The 6,983-nt window shown below is 54.3% G+C and overlaps 1 protein-coding gene and 1 long non-coding RNA gene across 3 annotated transcripts in view; both read left to right on the forward strand.

The window, feature by feature from the left end:
• Positions 1–6,983, forward strand: part of INPP5A (inositol polyphosphate-5-phosphatase A) — a 222,500-nt gene that overhangs the window by 41,233 nt on the left and 174,284 nt on the right. The gene's annotated exons all lie outside the window — the stretch shown is intronic.
• LOC116554175 overlaps positions 379–6,983 on the forward strand; it is a 9,836-nt gene continuing 3,231 nt past the window's right edge. The window contains exons 1-2 of the long non-coding RNA XR_004270092.1: positions 379–389; positions 5,333–5,340. This is a non-coding gene — a long non-coding RNA (uncharacterized LOC116554175). The remainder of the gene's footprint in view (positions 390–5,332; positions 5,341–6,983) is intronic.

Consider the following 6,983-nt stretch of genomic DNA (forward strand, 5'->3'; position numbering starts at 1 on the left):
TAGAAGTTTTCTGTGTTATTATGTACCAAGTTTTATTTTTTGAGGAATAACTATATTTTAAAAATTATTTGCTGAGGAAAACATAAACTGAAAAATTAAAGGAATTATCTGTCTGCTTCCTGTAAATTATCAAATTTGTTGATAGAATGTTCACATATTCTCATATTATTCTTTTAATGTCTGTAGTGATAACCCCTTTGATTCCTGATAGCAGTAATTTGTGTCTTTTATTCTGGATCATTCTACCTACTGGTTTATTAGTTTTGCCAATCTATTTAAGAACTAAAAAGAAATGTTAATTTTTAAAATTGTCTGTTTTTTGTGGTTATTTAATTTTGAGACAAGGCTTCCCTGTGTGGCCCAGGCGAGGGTGCGGTGGCCTGCTCACAGTTCCCTGCCTTCACCTCCAAGTCTCAAGGGGTCAGCCTGCCTCAGCCTCCCAAGTAGATGGGACTGCAGGCACATGCCTGGCTAAGCGTGTGATTTTTTTGTAGAGATGGGGATTTCACTGTGTTGTCCAGGTTGGTCTTTCTTGGCCTCAAGCCTCCCACAGTGCTGGGATTTTTCTGTTTTCTTGGCGATAGAGAAACTCGTTTGATCAGACCTGCAGAGGCCTCTAGAAAGTTGCAGTTTTGGCTGGGTATGGTGGTTCATGCCTGTAATCCCAGCACTTTGGGAGACTGAGGTGGGTGGATCACGAGGTCAGGAGTTCAAGAGCAGCCTGACCACGATCGTGAAACCCTGTCTCTATTAAAAATACAAAAAAAATTGGCCAGGCATGGTGGCGGGCACCTGTAATTCCAGCTACTCGGGAGGCTGAGGCAGAGAATTGCTTGTATTTGGAAGGCAGAAGTTGCAGTGAGCCGAGATTGAGCCACTGCACTCCAGCTTGGATGACAGAGCAAGACTCAATCTCAAAAAACTAAAAAAAAAGAATAAAAATCACGTTTTAAACAAGGACTGCAGATGTTTTGATGAAAAGTGTGCTTTGGGGAAGTAGTTTTAACAGTCATTGTGTGTTTGACTACATATACAATAAAATGAAATTAGAAGTCTGTAAGTGAACAAAAAATTTCTTTATACAAAGTATTAGCAGGTACCTAAATGTAATATGTTCTTAAAAGTTGAAATAGAATGAAATCGTTTATACACAAGTACAGTAGTGCTCCCTCACCTATGGCTTCCTGCATCTTATGTCACTGCGGTCAGAAAATAGGTGAGTGGCCGGGCGCAGTGTCTCACACCTGTAATCCCAGCAGTTTGGGAGGCCAAGGCCGGTGGATCACGAGGTCAGGAGTTCAAGACCAGTCTGGCCCACATGGTGAAACCCTGTCTCTACTAAAAATACAAAAATCAGCTGGGCATGGTGGTGTGTGCCTGTAATCCCAGCTACTAGGGAGACTGAGGCAGGAGAATTGCTTGAACCCGGAAGGTGGAGGTTGCAGTGGAGATAGAGAATTGCTTGAACCCGGAAGGTGGAGGTTGAGCTGAGATAGAGCCACTCTACTCCAGCCTGGGCAACAGAGGAAAATTCTGCCTCAAAAGAAAAAAAAAGAAAGAGAATAGGTGAGTGTGGTGCAGTGAGGTATGCAGAGAGAGCACGAGCACGTCCACGTCACAGCCTTCGCCGTGTGTGGTCCGAGTTGCTCTATTTCGTTGGCAGTTATTGTTTATCTCTTACTGTGCCTAATGTTAAACTTTACTGTGGGTGTGGATGTGCATATGGCAAAAACCACAATGTATATGGGGTTTGGCACTAGCTGCCGTGTAAGGCCTCCGCTGGGGGTTGTGGAGTGTGTCCCCTCAGGTCGGCGGGAGTCTGGAAGCTCCACCACAGGGCAAACCCGGGAGCAGTGGCTGCACGCCTGGATTCCCAGGTCCCATGGAGCCCCAGAAACCACCCTCTCTTCGTCCTTTTCTTGCGATTTGTTCTTTCTGCACATCCTCTGCTTCGGGTTGAGCCCCTGGCTTATTTCATTTTCTGTGCGGGGCTCCCCACAGATGCGTGTCGTCAGTGGCTGCCCTGCTGGTAGACCATCCCTCTGGGTGCCCGCTGCTGGTTCCTGGGTAGCTACAGCCTCTGTCCATGCGCGGACCTTACCCTGAGGTCCTGTGTCAGGGCTTCCCTCTGGGTCGCTATGAAGCAGCCTCACCTCCTAGGAACTGGAGGCCTCCCCAACCTCACCACTTGTCCCTGAGACCCGACTGGCCCTCCTCTCCGTGGGCCAGTGGTCAGATGGTGTTAGGGACACAGCTGCCCTTTGCAAAGGGGAACAGATGTGCCTCTGGAGACCTGGGCAGAGACTGGACTCGTGCAGCTGGGGCAGGACATACCCCGTGCTTCTGGGGTGCTGACCCTCCTGGGCCATCAGAGGTGGCCCTCTGTCAGCAGAAGCAGACTTCCGGCCGTCTCCCTGTCTTCCCTGTCTCCAACTCTGTTACCACAACTGGGTTTTGTCAGTGGCAGAACAGAAGCAAGCACTCTCCAGGAGGGGCACTGAGCACACGTTTGGTTTCTTGTGAGGAGAGCAGGGGGCTCTGCGGACCCCAGGCAGGGCAGCCTCTTGAGGGGCCCACAGCTCCGTGGTGCACTTGTCACCATTCTCCAAACAGTGCCGCACGGCCGGCGGAAGCGGGGCACATACCAGTCCCCAGAAACCCGCTTGACTTCCTCTGTGGGACGCGGTCAGCCGAGTGGCTGGTGCTGCGGAGCATCTGGCGGTGTCACTTAGCACGGGGACTGGAGGCCACCATGGGTGGCCTGGAAGGGTGGCTGGGGGCGGCGGGTTCCTGCAAGGTCACTGGAATCTGGAGTGATGCTGGTTACGGGGATGTGCACCAGAGCCTCACGGTGATGGCACTGCCACTGAGTTCAGCTCTCTCCTGTGTGTCCCTCCTGCTGAATTTCCCCCAGATTTCTAAAACGAGTATGATTCAGTGGAAAAGCAATTTCCACTTAAGTTGAACAGAGAAAGAAACATGCGTGCGTGGCAGAAGCCTGTGCCGTGCGGCGAGGCCGTGGTTCTCTGCGGACCACTGTGTGTTTGTTAGTAGCAAGTTGGAGTTGCAGTTAGCTTTTCATCACCTGTTGGTGTCTGCACATCCATGTCACCATTCCCCGTCCCCCATGTGGCCCTCCCCTGCCACCCTTTCTCCGTGGTCACCACAATTAGTGTCACTAGGACTGCATGTGTTTCAGTCACAGCCGAGCTGTGGACTGTGCTATGACTTTAGTTTTTCAGTTTTAAAAAATATTACAAACACATTAAAAAACAAGACAAGAGAGCCAGTGTGAAGAGAGCAGGCAGTCAACAGCGTTCACAGAACTTGAAAGGCAGACAGATGGACCAGGGCTACTCGGGCCCGTTCCCGTGAGGGCTGCGTCTGGGGCAGGAGTGGCTGGCAGGTCTTCCTGGGGGTGGCGGGGGGCTGGGTGAGGAGCAGTTGGGCGGCCTAGCCCGCTTCTGCTGTGGGCAGCACGGCCCATGGTGTGCTCTGCAGGGCTGGCAGGGATCCTGGCATGGCCTGTGTGATTCGAGGGTGGAAATCATGATGGGGAAAGGATGTGGCCCTGCTGGAGGGATCCCCTGTCCGCAGGGTCCCAGTGACCAGAGATGCTGCCATGCGGGGACCGGGCAGAATTTCCATGCTGCTCCATGCTCGGGATCTAGCCAGGGGATTCCATTCAGCAACGAGGCTTGTAGATCATTGCGTTTTGTGTGCTGTGATTTCCAAGTTACGCTTACGTTGTTTCGTAGAATGTGGCCCTCTCTAGTGATAAGCTGTCATTTAAATATATTCTAAGGATACTTTGTAGGGGAAATACCTGTTATAAAATTCGCTCAGCCTTTTTTTTTTCCAGTGGATTAAGTTTGCTAGCATGCGTCTTTAGGAGAAGTTTGCCATAATGTGTAGAGACTTAAGCTGATTTTGCCTCTGTATTTGACGAAAGAGGAGGATATTTCTTCATTATCTTTCATGGGAAGATATCTGTTCCTCTGTGTCCCCGTCTTCCTTTTAGTTCTGTCAGGTTCAGCTAACAGGAAAACTGTTGTGAGAGAAGAAACTGAGTTTGGAGACGCAGCTTGCAGGCGGGGCCTTTCTCCCGGGCCGCCCCCCGCACCGCCGGGACACGGCTGTGTGTGTCCTTCGCTGGAAGGCCCAGTCGTCACTTCCTTTCACAGCACTATTTTTAGCTGTGATGTATTTATGGCTGTGCGGACAAGTGGACTTTTCTCATGAAAGGAAATGCTTTTCCCAGGGATAAGCCAGTGGCGTGGGGCAGGATTTCCTGAGGAATCCACAGCGAGGCCCTGGGTTCCTGCCACCCAGCTTGGCGCCCACCCTGTGTCCCCAGGAGGCCCTGGCCTGCTCTGCGTCTGCAGGTGAAGGCGCCCGCGCTGCTTGTTTTATGTTTAAATGACTTGTACTTGAAAGTTTTAAGGAAGTCTTTGGAAGGAAATGAGTTGATGTGCTGGTGTGTGTCACCATCAGTGGTCACTGTTTCCTGGAGTGTGGGGTGTGGTCTAGCGTGCTGGTGTGTGTGGACATGATGCTCACTGTTTCCTGGAGTGTGGGGTGTGGTCCAGCGTGCTGGTGTGTGTAGACATGATGCTCACCATTTCCTGGAGTGTGGGGGTGTGGTCTAGCGTGCTGGTGTGTGTGGACATGGTGCTCGCTGTTTCCTGGAGTGTGGGGTGTGGTCCTGCATGCTGGTGTGTGTGGACATGGTACTCACTGTTTCCTGGAGTGTGGGGTGTGGTCCAGCGTGCTGGTGTGTGTGGACATGATGCTCACCGTTTCCTGGAGTGTGGGGTGTGGTCCAGCGTGCTGGTGTGTGTGGCCATGATGCTCACCATTTCCTGGAGTGTGGGGTGTGGTCCAGCGTGCTGGTGTGGGTGGCCATGATGCTCACTGTTTCCTGGAGTGTGGGGGTGTGGTCCAGCGTGCTGGTGTGTGTGGACATGATGCTCACTGTTTCCTGGAGTGTGGGGTGTGGTCCAGCGTGCTAGTGTGTGTGGTCATGGTGCTCACTGTTTCCTGGAGTGTGGGGGTGTGGTCCAGGGTGCTGGTGTGTGTGGCCATGATGCTCACTGTTTCCTGGAGTGTGGGGTGTGGTCTGGGGTGCGGGGGCTGCCGCCTCAGGCCGCCTGGCTTTTGTGGATTGAAATCCAAGTCTGTGCCATGTGCAGGCTTCCTGCCCAATCTCTGAGGCCGACTAGTCCTTCTGGCTAAGCATCACTGTGCCAGCCTGCTGAGGGAACGGTGGGGTCTTGGCAGAGGTGGCACCCACGCCCTGCAGGGCCACGTGCGCACACAGGCTCCAGGACAGCTGTGGGAGTGGCTTCTTGCTGGGCTTGCTGTGCGGGTCCTTGAGGCAAAGGGAAGGTGGAGGTTGTGGAAGGTCCTGGATGGGTCAGAATGTGGGCGCCTGGTCCCTAACACTGAGGGTCCCTTTGCAGGGCCTCTGGCTGGGGCCATGCTCAGAGCCAAGGCACTCACCCCTCATATCCTTCCTCAGACCCACCGTGAGGTAAGCAGCGGCTGGCCCCTTTGGCCACAGCCTCCACTGCTTCCAGCATTTTCTTCTTGTTGGGACAGAGTCCCATTTGGGAAGCCTCCTGCCAGTAGAGGCTTTTCACGGGTGTCCACGGCTCAGCTCGCGGGTCGTGTGGGTCTCGGCACCCAGTGTCCTGCCTGTAGCGGTGTCTCGCTGTGTCCATGGCTCAGCTTGCGGGTCCTGTGCGTCTCAGCACCCAGTGTGCCCCCTGCCAGCCAGAGCCCAGCCGGTGAGTGGGAGAGGGATGGCCGCACTGCCCTGTCTTCCCAAACGGTGTTGATTCACGGCCTTCAGAGGGCGGACCAGAGGTGGCTTCTGATTCGAGGGGACACTCCTGGCTCTCCACTCATGCCCTGTGCAGACCAGTGGTGCGGACGGGGGAGTGTTGTGGGTCTGGGGGTGATGCAGGTCACTGCATGCCAGGGAGCCCACAGCCTCCACCCAGGACCACGCCTGGTGCCAGCACAGGGAGGTTTCACAGAGCAGGCGGAGCGGGGCGTGGTGGGAGGGCGCCGATGTGGAATGCCACGCCAGGCCTTGGAGCCCCTCGCCGGGACCCACGGCTCCTGTGTGGCTGGTTTCACATTATCAGCATCGCTGGAAAAGGACGGGGTCTTAGAAGTGGAGGCTCGAAGGTGGCTGGGACTTACAGTACCTGGGCTTTGCAGAAGTTGGCTGGAAATAATTGGTCAAGGTTTGCTGCCAGCGAGGGACACAGGGGTGGGGCCTACTCCAGTGAGCAGATGCCATCCTGCTGGGGGAGTCAACAGTGTAGCCTCCATCCCCATGGTGACGCCGTCCTGTGTGGGGAGACGCCACGAGGACTGGAGCGCAGCTGGTGTCGAGCAGCTGACTGCTGGCAGGACGGCGGGAAGGCAGGCTGGCTGTGTCCAGCTCCTCCTGGGGTGCGGACAAGTGTGAGGAGACACTGTTGGAACGCAGCGGGGGACATTGTGACACTTGTGGAGATGCTGGTGGGGCCTGCGTTCGTGGACGTCCTGACCCCCATGCCACTCACACACTGGTCCTCGGTGCAGTGATCTCAAGCATAGCGTCTAGCATCACCTCAATCTGTTGTATTTAGACATCCTTGATGGCATTGAGTCCCTTCTTCCTGGATGTGTACAGGGGTCATGGGCTGTATTTGGAGGTCGTTAAGGTTCGAGTCTTTTCATCTCGACCCCTGCTTTGGCCTTTCTGACCTTGCCATCTGAAACCATCTAGCCCACTCGTCTGGAGGGCAGCCTGCGTGTGGGTCACTGTGGCAGCCTGCATGTGGGTCACTGTGGCAGCCCGTGTGTGGGACACTGTGGCTGAAGCCATCTAGCCGACTCGTCTGGAGGGCAGCCTGCGTGTAGGTCACTGTGGCAGCCCGTGTGTGGGTCACTGTGGCAGCCCGTGTGTGGGACACTGTGGCTGAAGC

The sequence above is a fragment of the Sapajus apella genome, unplaced genomic scaffold, assembly GCF_009761245.1.
Source record: "Sapajus apella isolate SASKATOON/1434 unplaced genomic scaffold, GSC_monkey_1.0 scaffold13, whole genome shotgun sequence".
In the NCBI taxonomy this organism is placed as follows: domain Eukaryota; kingdom Metazoa; phylum Chordata; class Mammalia; order Primates; family Cebidae; genus Sapajus; species Sapajus apella.